Below are 14,985 nucleotides of genomic sequence, written 5' to 3' on the forward strand. Positions count from 1 at the left end.
TGTGTGTGTGTGTTTATTTTGGTATAAGCATTGTAACTTGTAACAAGAAAGTGAAATAATGGAAAAGAAAACCCTAACCACCACCGTGAGGTGGTGGCTGCCGCCACCGACCGCCGTGTCGGGTAGTGGTGTGCTTTGCTTTGTGGTATTGATCCGTTGGGATGCTTGAAACCCTAATGGGCTTAAGGAAACTCTAGTGGGATTAATGGGGCCTAATGAAGCCCTAATTGACCTAATAAAATCCTAATGGGACCAATAAGGCCCAATGTGACCTAAAAGCCCAATCAATGGACTAATGGGCTAGTATTATGTTGGATAACCCTAATAGCATAAAAGCCTAATTTTTGGGAATTGATCGGCACGCACACGAGAATTATTTAATAACTTGAAATATTAAATAATAGTCATTGACAAATTAATGTAAGGCAACAATGGACTTAATAGATTAAGTCCTTAATGGTTTAAGTAAGAAACACTTAACCCTAATCATCATTTCATGTGAAAGCCCTAATCTTGCTTGGGCCTTGAGTTGGGCCTTACTATTGGGCTTTGGTGATTGGACTAATAATGAGCTTTCCAAGAATGAGTAAATGGACTAAATAATTATATGGACTTAAGGATAAGGCCCATGTGAGAGCCTTGGGCCCAATTTGGAAAATTGGGCCATAGATGGGCCATAATTAGGCCTTTATGAGTATGTGATATTGGGCCATGGGAATTGGATTGGAATAAGTGGATGAGCCTTAAGGAAAGACCGTGTAAAGGTCTGGGCCCAATTTGGAAAATTGGGCCATATGTTGTACTTTTGCCCATTACTTGACTTTTGGGTCTTTGGAGTGTGAGTTGGACCTTGGATTTGGAACCAATTATTAATTGGGTATTGTTTGATGTTGACAGTTCGGGAAGCTGTCAACCAGCAGCTGGAGTTTTATCTGTGAGACTTCAGCATTGCTAGGTGAGTTATGTTGGAATAGTGTCTAAGGCTGTAACTGTTGGAATAGTGTCTAAGGCTGTAACTATATCCGGTTGTGCATGGTCCTTTTGGGTTGCCTTCACCATAGCAACTTGATAGGATGATTTATTAAGAGAGAATAAATATTATTAATATATTATGGGAATAATATAATGAATAATATATTTGTTATTTGATTAATATAAGTCATAGAATTAATTAGAATTAATTTGGTGACTTAAAGAGATTAATTAAATAAAGGGGTATAAACTGTCAATTGTTTGATAGTTAAGCTTTAAACTGTAAATCCATTTGGATATACTATGGACGAATTCTAAGAGGATTAGGATAGCTAAAATCGTCCATTAGAGTTATTTAGGAATGGATTTGGATAGCCTTAAGAGAAGATTATCTGATAGGGACTTATCTGTAATCCTTAAGGAGTCTACAAGTATAAATAGACCCCATGGCTGATGGAATTCGACACTTGACCTAAAGTAAGGAACCTCTGGTCGAAATTCCTTCCCTCTCCTCTCTCTCAAATCATCCTCCTTGCTTTGGTGTTTGTAAGCCATTAGAGGAGTGACATTTGTGACTCTAGAAGCTCCAAGACCTCAAGATCAACAAGGAACTCAAAGGTATGATTCTAGATCTGTTTCAATGTCCTTGTTTAACCTAATTAGTAATTAGAAGTCTTGGATTCAAAGCATGTTTATTAGAAAGCCTAGATCCAAGCATTAGGGTTTTGCATGCGCACATAGGAAAGTTCTTATGGCTAAAACCCATCAGTGGTATCAGAGCCTAGCTTGGTTTTCTGTAAATTGTTGCTTGATTAACTGAAACAAACCTGCAAAATTCGATTTTTGGTTTCTGAGTCATAGACTCGGCGAGTCTCAAAGTGGACTCGGCGAGTAGGCCTGACTCGGCGAGTCCATTTGTGCACTCGGCGAGTCCAGGCGTCAGGAATGGCCAGATTCGGGATTTCTTTGTGTTTATCTTATCTTAACTTACCATAAACTAATTAGATCAATATTAATTCGTTTTTCTGATAAATATAACTATTATCTTGATCTAGTTAAAGGTAATTATCAACTAATTAAATATTTAATTTCCTTATATGATAATTAATTAATTATTTTGAAAAGAAATCTTGAATAAATCAAATATAAATAATTAGGATATTAATTGTTAATTGGAATTATTTGTTATTTGATCCTCCATGTTTTAAATGTTTAAAACCTACCCTCATGTTTTGAAATTTACTTTTGTGATTAAAAGTTTTAATTTAGACAACTTAAATTTCAAACCCTAGATTTTAAAAGTTTTAAAATACAACCCTATACTAATAAGATATTACTAGAATAATATATATATGTATAACTAAATGCTAGTCTTACCGTTAGTAGGCCTCATTCACGAAGCCGATCTATAAGGTGGGTATAAGGTTGCGGCCTATAAAATGGCGCTTAATGGGTGTACACTCACACCCACCGCTTGCTTGATTGGTGGAGGGTCGTTAGCCGAACGGGTAGGATAGGGCAGCCTCATCCTCTCATTAAAAGTATAATAAGAAATACAAAGTAACTACACATATTTTAAAATTTCCCAATCCTAGTTACTTTAGGAAAAGTGAATTGATGCAATCCCATGAAATTACACTTTGCACCTTGCTAAGATGTTGGTGGAGCGTGTGTGGTTTACCGGCACACTAATTGGTTCTAAGCGAAGGTGGCAAAGGGTGATTCGTTGTTTATCATAGTTCAATGGAGCGTGTGTGGTTTACCGGCACATCGAATAGGTGATTGTTACAATGAAGGCGCCATGTGAATTTGCATGGTAATTCACACCCGCTTTGTGATCCTCGGCATCCCAGTCACAAACAAGAGGGGCATATCGAGATTTAAACATGCCATTGAATAGTTTCAATGAATCTCATCCGAACCTAGGAATTCTCAAAAAAACACTTAGGACTAATAGTTTAAGTTCCGTGATGGAGAATTAGTGAATCGTCATTCACTTACCTTCAATTTATTTGCATGTTAGATTACGGCATCCCTTTTCTAGTATGTAAATGTTATTGTTGGATCCTAGCCCTAATTTTCTTATTGGGTGATAATTAGGGATTCTTATTCTAATCTATCTTTGTCTTTTTCTAATTGTAGATGTCGAACGCAAACAACGCTGCTGCTAGTTCTTTCACATTGATGAGCCTTTGCCAAAAGGTCACCTTCGATGGAACGAACTTTAGCGAATGGATAAGATACATTCGCACCATTGCTCGCTATGAGGACAAAGAGTATGTCCTTGATGAGAAGCTCGAGAAAATCAACACCGAAATCGCTACTCCAGCCGAAATCACCGCCTTTGAAACTCATGAGCGAGATGCAACGAAGGTACATTGCATCATGATCGCCACCATGAACTCCGAATTCCAAAAGTCCTACGAGGACATGTACCCGTACGAGATGCACCAAGACTTATTGGAAAGGTACCACCAAAACGCGAGACAAGAGAGGTACGAGATTTTCACTAACATGATTTCCGCGAAGATGGGTCATGGAGAATCTCTTACCGTGCACTTGCAAAAGATGCAAAGGTATGTCGACCGCCTTCGCAAGTTAAATGTTGACTTTGGTGAGGATTTGGCGATCGACATGGTGCTTCACTCTTTGCCTCCGATGTACAATCAATTTAGGATGACCTACCACATGAACAAAGAAGAGGTCACCCTAAGCAAGCTCCAAGGTCTCTTGAGGGTTGCTGAGAGCAACTTTAAAGACAAGTCTGTTGCACCTACTCCCAATCCGCCCGCTGCTCCTGTCTTGGCTATTGGACAAGGGAAGGGAAAGAAGAGGAAAGCTTCATCGAAGAACTATCGCAAGGTGAAAGCCCGAGATGGTGCCTCTTCTAGTGGGACCAAAGTTGATCCCGCCAAGCCCTGCTCTAACCCGAAGGAGGCAGAGTGTCACCACTGCCACAAGATAGGACATTGGAAGAGAAGCTGCCCGGATTACCTGCAAGCAATCAAAGAAGGAAAGATCAAGCCATCTTTCGCAGGTATATATACAATCAAATCTAACGATTCTAATCATGCTATTTCTTGGGTTCTTGATACCAGTTGTGGTTATCACATTTGTTCTAATGTGCAGGGACTAAGAAGAAGTAGGGATGTGGAGCAAGGAAGGATCAATCTAATCATGGGGAACAGAAGATCGTCGCCTGTAACCAAGATTGGAGTGTATTCCTTAGTGCTTAGGAATAGTTTAGTTTTAGATTTGAACAATTGTTGCTATTCGCCAGAAATGGCAAGAAACATCATTTCATTTCATGGTTTATTTAGACAAGGATTTAGATTTTCTTTTAATAATGAGAATGGTTCTATTTTGGCTTATCTAAATGGTGTCTTTTACTTTGAAGCTATACCATGTAATGGAATATATGAAACTGTTATGATTGTTGATGACTTTGGAAATGATGTTTTGAATATTGATTCTTCCACTAGTATGGATAAAGCTTCCTTGTGGCATTGTCGTCTTGGACATGTCAACAAGAAACGCATAGCCCAACTCCAAAAGGATGGAGTGTTGGAGTCATTCGACCTTAGGGAAGATGACACATGCGAGTCTTGTTTTCTTGGAAAGATGACTAAGTCGCCCTTCACAAGTACTTGTGAAAGGGGCGAGGGTCTATTGGACCTAATACATACCGATGTATGTGGACCGTTTAGATCAACCACGAAGGATGGGAACCGCTTCTATGTGACTTTTACCGATGACTATAGTAGATATGGGTATATCTACTTAATGAAGCAAAAGTCAGACACCTTTGAAAAGTTCAAAGAGTTCAAGAATGAAGTGGAGAATCAATTGGGCAGGAAAATCAAGATGCTTCGATCCGATCGAGGAGGAGAGTACCTAAGTCTTGAATTCCACGATTATCTCAAGGAGTGTGGAATAGTTTCGCAATTGACGCCTCCTAGGACACCGCAGTTAAATGGTGTGGCAGAAAGGCGTAATCGAACCTTATTGGATATGGTTCGCTCTATGATGAGTCGTGCTTCACTACCAATCTCTTTTTGGGGGTATGCCTTAGAGACTGCCGCCCATATCCTTAAGCGAGTCCCTACTAAGAAGGTTGCCAAAACACCTCACGAGATGTGGACAGGGAAAGCTCCCTCGTTGGCACATATCAAGGTTTGGGGTTGCGAGGCTTTCGTAAGACGAGATACTCACGACAAGCTTGAACCTCGAAGTGAGCGATGTATTTTCATCGGCTACCCGCAGACATCCTTTGGATATCTCTTCTATAGACCGAAGGACAATGTTGTCTTCGTTGCGAGGAGAGGAGTTTTCCGAGAGCGAGAACTCATAAGCCAAGGAGACAGTGGGAGGCAAATCGAACTTGAAGAGATTCAAGAGTCGATGGATGAAGGAACCTCTACCGCTGGCACTCAACCCGAGGAGGAAACTCCGGTTGAACCAATTGACGAATCCTTACCTCTTAGACGTTCCGATAGAGTTAGAGTTCATCCCCAGTTCTATGGCTTTCATATTACTACCGAAGGGGACACGTATATTAGTGATGGTACACTAGTAAATCTTGATGAACCTAATAGCTACAAGGAAGCCATGGCAGGCCCGGAGTCTGTAAAGTGGAAAGAGGCAATGGATAGCGAGATCCAATCCATGTATGATAACCAAGTTTGGAATTTGGTTGATTACGTGCCCGGACGTAAGACCGTTGGGTGAAAATGGATCTTCAAGAAGAAGACCGACGTGGATGGGAACGTACACACATATAAAGCGCGATTGGTCGCGAAGGGCTTTACTCAAACTCCCGGAGTTGACTATGATGAGACCTTCTCACCAGTTGCAAAGATTAAATCTATTAGAGTGATGTTAGCAATTGCCGCATTTCATGATTATGAGATTTGGCAAATGGATGTCAAGACCGCTTTCCTTAACGGAAAGTTGGCTGAGGATGTTTACATGGCTCAGCCAGAGGGGTTTGTGGATCCGAAGCATCCGGATAGAGTGTGTAAGCTTGAGAAGTCCATTTATGGACTTAAGCAAGCATCTCGTAGATGGAATCTTTGTTTCGATGAGAAAGTCAAAGAGTTTGGATTTGTACGAAGCGAAGACGAATCTTGTGTATATGTCAAAGCCAGTGGGAGTATAGTAAGCTTCCTCGTTCTATATGTCGATGACATATTACTCATAGGAAACGACATCCCGACTCTGCAGGAGGTAAAGTCCTGGCTCGGGAAGTGTTTCGCTATGAAGGACCTCGGAGAGGCCTCTTACATTTTGGGAATAAGGATAATAAGAGAAAGAAGTAAGAGACTAATTGGACTTAGTCAGAATACTTACTTAGAAAAGGTACTAAAACGTTTTAGTATGGAAAACTCAAAGAAGGGAGAACTACCGATACAAAGTAATGCCAAATTGAGTAAGACTCAAAGTCCGAGTACCGAAGCTGAGATAGCAGAAATGAGCCAAGTACCATACGCTTCCGCAGTTGGCTCAATCATGTACGCTATGACTTGTACTCGCCCTGATGTAGCCTTCGCTTTGAGCATGGTTAGCAGATATCAAGGGAATCCTGGCAAAGTCCATTGGATAGCGGTGAAGAATATCCTTAAGTACCTTCGGAGGACGAAGGAATGGTTCTTAGTCCTCGGAGGAAGTGATGACTTGAAGGTGCGAGGGTATAGTGACGCCAGTTTTCAAACCGACAGGGACAACTACCGTTCGCAGTCGGGCTGGGTCTTTACCCTAAATGGAGGAGCAGTGACATGGAAAAGTTCCAAGCAGGAAACCGTAGCTGATTCAACATGCGAATCAGAGTACATTGCAGCGAGCGAAGCGTCGAAGGAGGCAATATGGCTAAAGAACTTCATCGGTGATCTTGGAGTCGTACCTGCCATAAAGGAGCCAATGGAGATTTTCTGTAATAACGAAGGTGCGGTTGCCTTAACCAAGGAACCGAGGGATCATGGTAGATCAAGACATATCGACAGAAAGTATCACTTCATTAGACATCGTGTAGAAGAAGGACAACTCGTAGTTAAGAGGATATCATCAGAAGATAACCCAGCAGATCCGCTTATGAAGGGACTGAGTAGGGTTAAGCACTTGCAGCATGCTAGGAGTATTGGGCTGAAGGATGATATTAGCATAGATTAGATAGTATTAGAAACGTGTAATAGATAAATGTAATTGACATTTGATGATTAAATAAAGGAGTTTTATTTATGAGTAATGTTACTATCTTATGTTAATTGTTTAGCTATTGTTTCACTTTGCATGTTTTGACTTCCAGAATAATTGAGGTTATTAGGAATAATCGAATTATTCAAATGGTCCACAATCGTTCATATGTTGGAAGTAGATATGAAAGAAGATTGTCGTGAATTGGTGTGTAGAATGTCTAAATGATGTTAGACATAGCAAAGGATTGCTGCAACGTTCATGAGTGCTTATGAACTAGTTTTGAGCATTGGAATAAACCCGCGCTTGCTGGAATCACCTTATGGAATAAGATATAAAAGGTGATCGCAAGACGATAATATCATATAGTCTTAAAACTTAGATATATGGTTTATTATTTGTTAATTGATTGTACATTGATAATACGAAAACGCATCAGTAACTTGGTGTTATAAAACGTATTGTTGTGTATAGTTGGTAAATGAATAAGTAAATGCATATAAGTCGAAGTTTATCTGTAACTTTTATCTAAGAAGGTAAAAGCGATATCTCGGTCGCTCGATGATTTGATTTGACTTATGTGCCGGGCCCGGTCAGAACTGAATTGATGTGTTCGATTAAGTTCTATGTCAAATAAATCAGAGATCGAGAAACCTAAATGCTTGACTAACCATTCCATAGGATTGTCAGCATGATATCTAACAGAGGACTGTACGTTCCCTTATCTAAAGGACAAGATTGATTAGATCAGAGTTGACAGCGTCTTTGAGAGCTACGATTGCAAACCAAATTGTACTTGTATAGTTACTAGACTTATCCAAGTGGGAGACTGTTGGAATAGTGTCTAAGGCTGTAACTGTTGGAATAGTGTCTAAGGCTGTAACTATATCCGGTTGTGCATGGTCCTTTTGGGTTGCCTTCACCATAGCAACTTGATAGGATGATTTATTAAGAGAGAATAAATATTATTAATATATTATGGGAATAATATAATGAATAATATATTTGTTATTTGATTAATATAAGTCATAGAATTAATTAGAATTAATTTGGTGACTTAAAGAGATTAATTAAATAAAGGGGTATAAACTGTCAATTGTTTGATAGTTAAGCTTTAAACTATAAATCCATTTGGATATACTATGGACGAATTCTAAGAGGATTAGGATAGCTAAAATCGTCCATTAGAGTTATTTAGGAATGGATTTGGATAGCCTTAAGAGAAGATTATCTGATAGGGACTTATCTGTAATCCTTAAGGAGTCTACAAGTATAAATAGACCCCATGGCTGATGGAATTCGACACTTGACCTAAAGTAAGGAACCTCTGGTCGAAATTCCTTCCCTCTCCTCTCTCTCAAATCATCCTCCTTGCTTTGGTGTTTGTAAGCCATTAGAGGAGTGACATTTGTGACTCTAGAAGCTCCAAGACCTCAAGATCAACAAGGAACTCAAAGGTATGATTCTAGATCTGTTTCAATGTCCTTGTTTAACCTAATTAGTAATTAGAAGTCTTGGATTCAAAGCATGTTTATTAGAAAGCCTAGATCCAAGCATTAGGGTTTTGCATGCGCACATAGGAAAGTTCTTATGGCTAAAACCCATCAAGTTATCCTCACTATATTAACAGGGTCTACGGCACAAAGGCCGACCCTTTATGATTTACATCCTGGTTTAGGATGGTTGCTATGTTATTGACATGCTAGATTACATCCTGGTTTAGGATGGTTGCTATGTTATTGATATGCTAGATTACATCCTGGTTTAGGATGGTTGCTATGTTATTGATATGCTAGATTACATCCTGGTTTAGGATGGTTGCTATGTTAATGATATGCTAGATTACATCCTGGTTTAGGATGGTTGCTATGTTATTGATATGCTAGATTACATCCTGGTTTGGGATGGTTGCTATGTTATTGATTTGCTAGATTACATCCTAGTTTAGGATGGTTGCTATGTTATTGATATGCTAGATTACATCCTGGTTTAGGATGGTTGCTATGTTAGATTTTGGATAGATCAGTATCCTGGTTATAGTATGCTTGTATGTTGTTATGATCTGTTAGATCGGTATCCTGGTAGATATGACGTTGCTATGATTGGTGATCTGTTAGATTGGTACGACTGTTATATATATGCAAGTCTATGATATTTATGTACACATGCTTGTTTGATTTAGGGTTGGATTGAGGCAGTCCTGCTTTGTGCTGGAGGCCAACATACCTAGAGCGATCCGGATAACCTGAAGACCCTGCAAAGGGATTCAGTCAGACCGAAGGCCCGACGAGCGGTCCGGATAGGCTGTAGGCCCTGCAAGGCGTCCAGACGTGTTGAAGGCTCGGAGAACAGTCCATATAGACTGAAGGCCTGTGAGGCGGTCCAGTCAGGCTGACGAGTTATTATGCATGATGTTCTGTATTGGTTATATGATATGGTTATGTTGTATTGTGTTGGTATTTTGGGGTAACTCACTAAGCTCTCGGGCTTACAGTTTCAGTTTATTGTTTCAGGTACATCAGATGATCACAGGAAGGCAAAGGGATGATCGTACAACTCCTCATATTTTATGGTCTTATGAATTGATTCTGGGGATACTCTGATGTCTAAACTATTTTGGAAACAAACTATAATAACTTGATGGTTTTAAAATGTATTAAAAAGTTTTAATTTGGCTCAAATTTTATGGTTATTACAAGTTGGTATCAAAGTCTTGATTTGAGTGAATTGGAGGAACATTCTTGTGAATCCAGTCTCAAATCAAGGAAAGGTTTTCAAAATGATTTCTAAAATGGTTTTCAAAATAAGTAAAGGAGGATGCAGAGTGTACGATCAGCCGGAGCCAGTAAGTAGATCCCAAAATACCATACAGTTATTTGATTATGTGATATGATATAACAGCATGCTAGTGCTAGGCTAGGGATCTTCAGGAATTGCATGATAGAATTGCCTGATTACATGATGCCTGCTAGCCTAGGGTTTCCTTTATATGAGATTGACATCATTACTGTAGTTGCTTAGTGTATGCATCACGATTATGCATAAGTAAGATCTTATAGCCTGAGAATGTTTGATTTAGCCTTATGTTATGTTCTTGTTTTATTAGGGGCTTAGCTTAGGATTGGATATTCGAAAGTCTTTCGGGTCCAGCGTTATGTATGGCTAGCATACACTAGTGCTGCAGGGTTGGTGGAAGTTTCATGGATGGGTGGGTTATGTGAGTCCGAGAGGCCAGTTATACGACATTTAGCATTCCTCTATGAGTGAGGATTGAGCACTCGCTATATTTATGTATATTGCTAGGGCGTTGTGATGATACTTGAGACAAATATGGGTAGGTGTGGAAGGTAGTATGGGCCCGTACTACTGAAAGCACAGGACCCATACGCGTAGCAAAGAACTCACAACCCCTAGGGTTTGGTTGGGAGTAGGTTCCTTGTTATTGTATGGATTATCAGAGATCTCTTTGGTGTATTTTTAGAATGGTGGTTACGAGACGTCTTGAGACTGGATCCGGGTCAGGATCGGGAGCTGGCAGTCGGGATAGACCAACATTGTCAGAGGACCGTGTCAGTGAGATCATCCAGGATAAGGTGATCGAGTTGTCCGGGGACAGTTACTGGAGATGTGTGGGTTTATTAAGACTGCCATGGTTGAGTATTTCGACGAGCGCTATGTAGCCATTGTTGAGACGGCTGCCGCAACAGCTTCAACAGCTGTAACGTCGGCAGGGGGAAGAGCTAGTCGGGCTTTCCAGTATCGGGACTTCGATAGCACAAAGCCCCGACCTTCGGTAGGGTTTAGGACCTGATTATAGCCATGAGGAGGCCATATGATATGGAGGGATGTTGCTTCACATGTTCATGTCCTACCGACTAGAAGGTCAGGCACGCTCTAAACCTGCTGAGGTTCGGCGCGAAGGACTGGTGGGAACTTGTTACTGGGACATATTCTGATGAGCAGAGGGCTACAGTTACTTGGGATCAGGGAGATTTTCTGTACTCGTTACATCCTGCGGGTTGAGTGAGAGAGCCTAGCACATGAGTTTCTAGATTTGAGGTTTTGGGGGTCTTGTTCGAGGTCGGTATTTGAGTCGCAGGGACTCCGGAAGGGAGTGATGATTATGATTAGCTGGGGTTTCGCGTCTGGAAGCAGAAGGGTTAATTGATGGATAGGAATGTCGTTTTCTAGGGCAAGGATTGTGCGCTTTTCAGCTTTGCAAACGCAAAGGAATGAGCAGGATTGTGACCCTAGAATTCGGTTGTATTCTAGCTCGGGGTCAGATGTTTGCTGGAATTGGAAACAGTAGTTCAGCGTTGGTGAACGCAGATGGGTCGAGGTGACATAAGTATTTTGTGAGGTTCGGTTCGCCTTTGATCACTTGTGTCAGGCGGTAAGGATTGATTGTGTAATCTATTGCACTTTTGGGATTCTAGACTATGTTTTGGGAGTAGTTGTAGCCCTATTTAGGGCAAAGGTTGTTTCAGCTATTGCGGTTCAGTTGTGGATGATCGAGTTGCTGAGTGAGTCAGGGTGCGAGGCCTTAAATGATATGATTCCTGGAGCCAAAGCAGGAAAATTGTTGAAACACTTTGGGAAGGGGGGGTATTATGCGGGAAGTCTGCGGACAGGGTCCCACATGATGGTTATTCAGCATCGTCAAGATTCAGTAATTCAGTAACCGTTATTGGATAGCAGAGGAAAATGCCAAGGGAAGTAGCTCGTTGCTGAGATGCTAGTTGGAGCATCTATCTTTTGGACTTCAAGATTTGAGCGTGGGATCATTCAAGTTTTAGGGACTGTCGGTTTCCCTGGGATTCAGGAAGTATTTAGCTAGTTCTTAGAAGTGTGTGATCACTTGTGATCGGCTGGTAATGGAGCACTAGTTGGAAAGAGTTGGTTGTCATCAGATCGATCATTGGAAAGTGTGAAGGATTGGAAAATTCTCCAACTTTCATGTATTGTGAGGACTTAGTCGAATCTAAGTAGGAGAGAATTGTTTCGGGATTCAGAAGCAGGAGCGGTTTAGAAAATGGGATGAGTTTTGCATCGTTGTCAGGAAGGAAGACAACCCTAGTGGCAGTTTGGTTTAAGTGTTGTGTGAGTTGGGAGTCGGTAAAAACTCCCCAGCATGTGAATCGCATCTTCTCGATGCTTGATAGCAGAACTTGGGAAATCATGTTGGGATTCTAGCCATGAATTTAGTTTAGTGGTATGTTAGGTCGAGCGCGTGTTCAACCAGTATGGAAAGTGTTGTAAGACTGCGGGGGTAGCCGTAGAATTCACTAGCGATCATTTAGTATGGAAGGTGCTTTAATTTTGTGGGTGTAGCCGCAACCTTCACTAGGTTGGTAGATGGCATAAGCGCGTTGTTAGGACGCGGAAAGGACAGTAGTAACCACCAGTTCGGGTGCAACAGTGAGGATATGGAAATCCACTGAGTGGATTTCGGAAATTACCCAGATGGATTAGATTTGGTTGAGCCAGTAATAAGACTGTAGGAGCGTCACTTACGAGATCAGGGAAGCAATTGATTGCTTAAGGCCGTTTGAGATATAAGTCTACCGTTGGTCATGTAGCAATCAATTTTAGCCTTGGATTTGGTGACGTCAGGATTTGAAGCATGGACCCATCGTGGGCATGCCTGGTATTCCACCCCGAGGCTGATTGGCCTAAGTATGAGTGTTTGAGCTTATGAGTCGGTTATCATATGTATGTGGTTAAAGAACCAAAGGAAACATTGTTATGTTGATAAAAGAGGGGTCATCACCTAGTTTACATCTCGTTGTTCATTATATCGCTAGGGATTGATTATCAGAACGAATTTCTTTAGAAGGAGGACCTAATCTCTTGTCGAGGAGAGAGTTATAGGTAGCAGTGTGGGAATTATGATTCTATTTCGGGTGGGAACCCAGGTTATTAGCAGTTGAGTAGCTAGTTGCGAGAAAAGTGCAAAGAACTCGACAATGATCCAGTATGGGTGGTCTGTCAGGACGCCACACCATTTTGAGACTCTAGATTTCGGATGGAGTAAGTGTGATCGTATTGTAAGGGATTCGTTAATTTTCCCGGTTTTAGGACCCTGCGAGGGTTGGACATGGTTGCCTTGGAGAGGCTAGAGTTTCACTCGGGATTGTAGCCAAGTAGTTCAAGTTGTTTGGCGTGTAAGAATGATAAGAAACGATTTCGAGGATGAAATCAAATTTAAGTGGGGGAGAGTTGTAACATCCCGTTTTAAGAAGAGTAATTATTATTATTTCGTATTATCGTAGCCCAAAAATCAAATAATAAATATTGGAATGTTAGTTTCGGGGGTTAAAGAATAATATTGAACTTAATTTGAAAGGATCTTGAATGATTGGGGTTAAAAGAGTAAATTTTGGACCTATGTTGAAAGGATTTGTTGAGTGATGGGCTGTTGTGTAAATTACGGATTAGATTTGGAAAAGATTCTTGAAGCCAGGGTTAAAATGGTAACATATGGATTAAATTTGAAAGAAAGGAGGTTAGAGGGGCTGGTCTTGTAATTATGGGAAAAGGTCTATGAATGGCGGGTATTTAAACGTTACCCACCCGGTAACCTAACCCTAGATGCCCCAAAGCCTCCAGCCGCCAACTTCACCATACTTATACCCCCTCTCCTAGCCACCGCCAACCACTTTGTCGCTGCCTTGAACCACCGATCGACTCCCATCACAACTCCAACGATGGGGTTGAATCTTGATAGTGTGGCTGCTGCTGTTTCTTTCCCGACCACCGTTCCCTCGTCCCTCTGAGTTGTCGATCGTCCTGTTGTTGTTCTTGCTGTTGCGTCGCCACCTAGCTCTGCCATCGCTAGCCGCTGTCGGGACGGAAGAAACATGTTGGTTTCAGTCATTTCCCTTGGTGGAGAGTCGCATCTCCTTTACTCTCGGTTCTATTGTTGCCGTTGCTGGACCAGGAATCGAAGGAAGTCGTCGCTGCCATCAGTCGCCGTTGCTTCTGTCGTGGATGATGGGGAAAATCGGCGGTGGGACGTAGAAAGTGAGGAGGGGTTGGCCTTTGCCGCCGTAAGCTGATTCTGCTACCGGATTTTTTCGCTGTTGCCGGTTGTTTCACTCCTACCATCACCGCCCACCACAGGAGGGTGTGGGTTTGTTTTTCGAGCAAGATGCAAGTGTAGGGCTCTTCAGCTTTTGATGTTGGTCATGTATGGTTTACTTTTTGGCCGGAGATCTAGAGGAAAACCTCATTTCCACCACCATGAGGTGGTGGCTGCCGCTCTCTACCGCCGACTGTCGCCAAGGTGGTTGTGTGTTATTAGTGTGTGTATTATTAGTATGTGTGTGTGTTTATTTTGTATTTTGGTATAAGCATTGTAACTTGTAAGAAAAAAGTGAAATAATGGAAAAGAAAACCCTAGCCACCACCGTAAGGTGGTGGCTACAGCCTCTTGCCGCCACCGGCCGCCGTGTCGGGTGGTGGTGTGCTTTGTTTTGTGGTATTGATCCGTTGGGATGCTTGAAACCCTAATGGGCTTAAGGAAACTCTAGTGGGATTAATGGGGCCCAATGAAGCCCTAATTGACCTAATAAAATCCTAATGGGACCAATAAGGCCCAATGTGACCTAAAAGCCCAATCAATGGACTAATGGGCTAGTATTATGTTGGAAAACCCTAATAGCATAAAAGCCTAATTTTTGGGAATTGATCGGCACGCACACGAGAATTATTTAATAACTTGAAATATTAAATAATAGTCATTGACAAATTAATGTAAGGCAACAATGGACTTAATAGATTAAGTCCTTAATGGTTTAAGTAAGAAACACTTAACCCTAATCA

The sequence above is a fragment of the Lactuca sativa genome, chromosome 6 (assembly GCF_002870075.4).
Source record: "Lactuca sativa cultivar Salinas chromosome 6, Lsat_Salinas_v11, whole genome shotgun sequence".
NCBI lineage: Eukaryota > Viridiplantae > Streptophyta > Magnoliopsida > Asterales > Asteraceae > Lactuca > Lactuca sativa.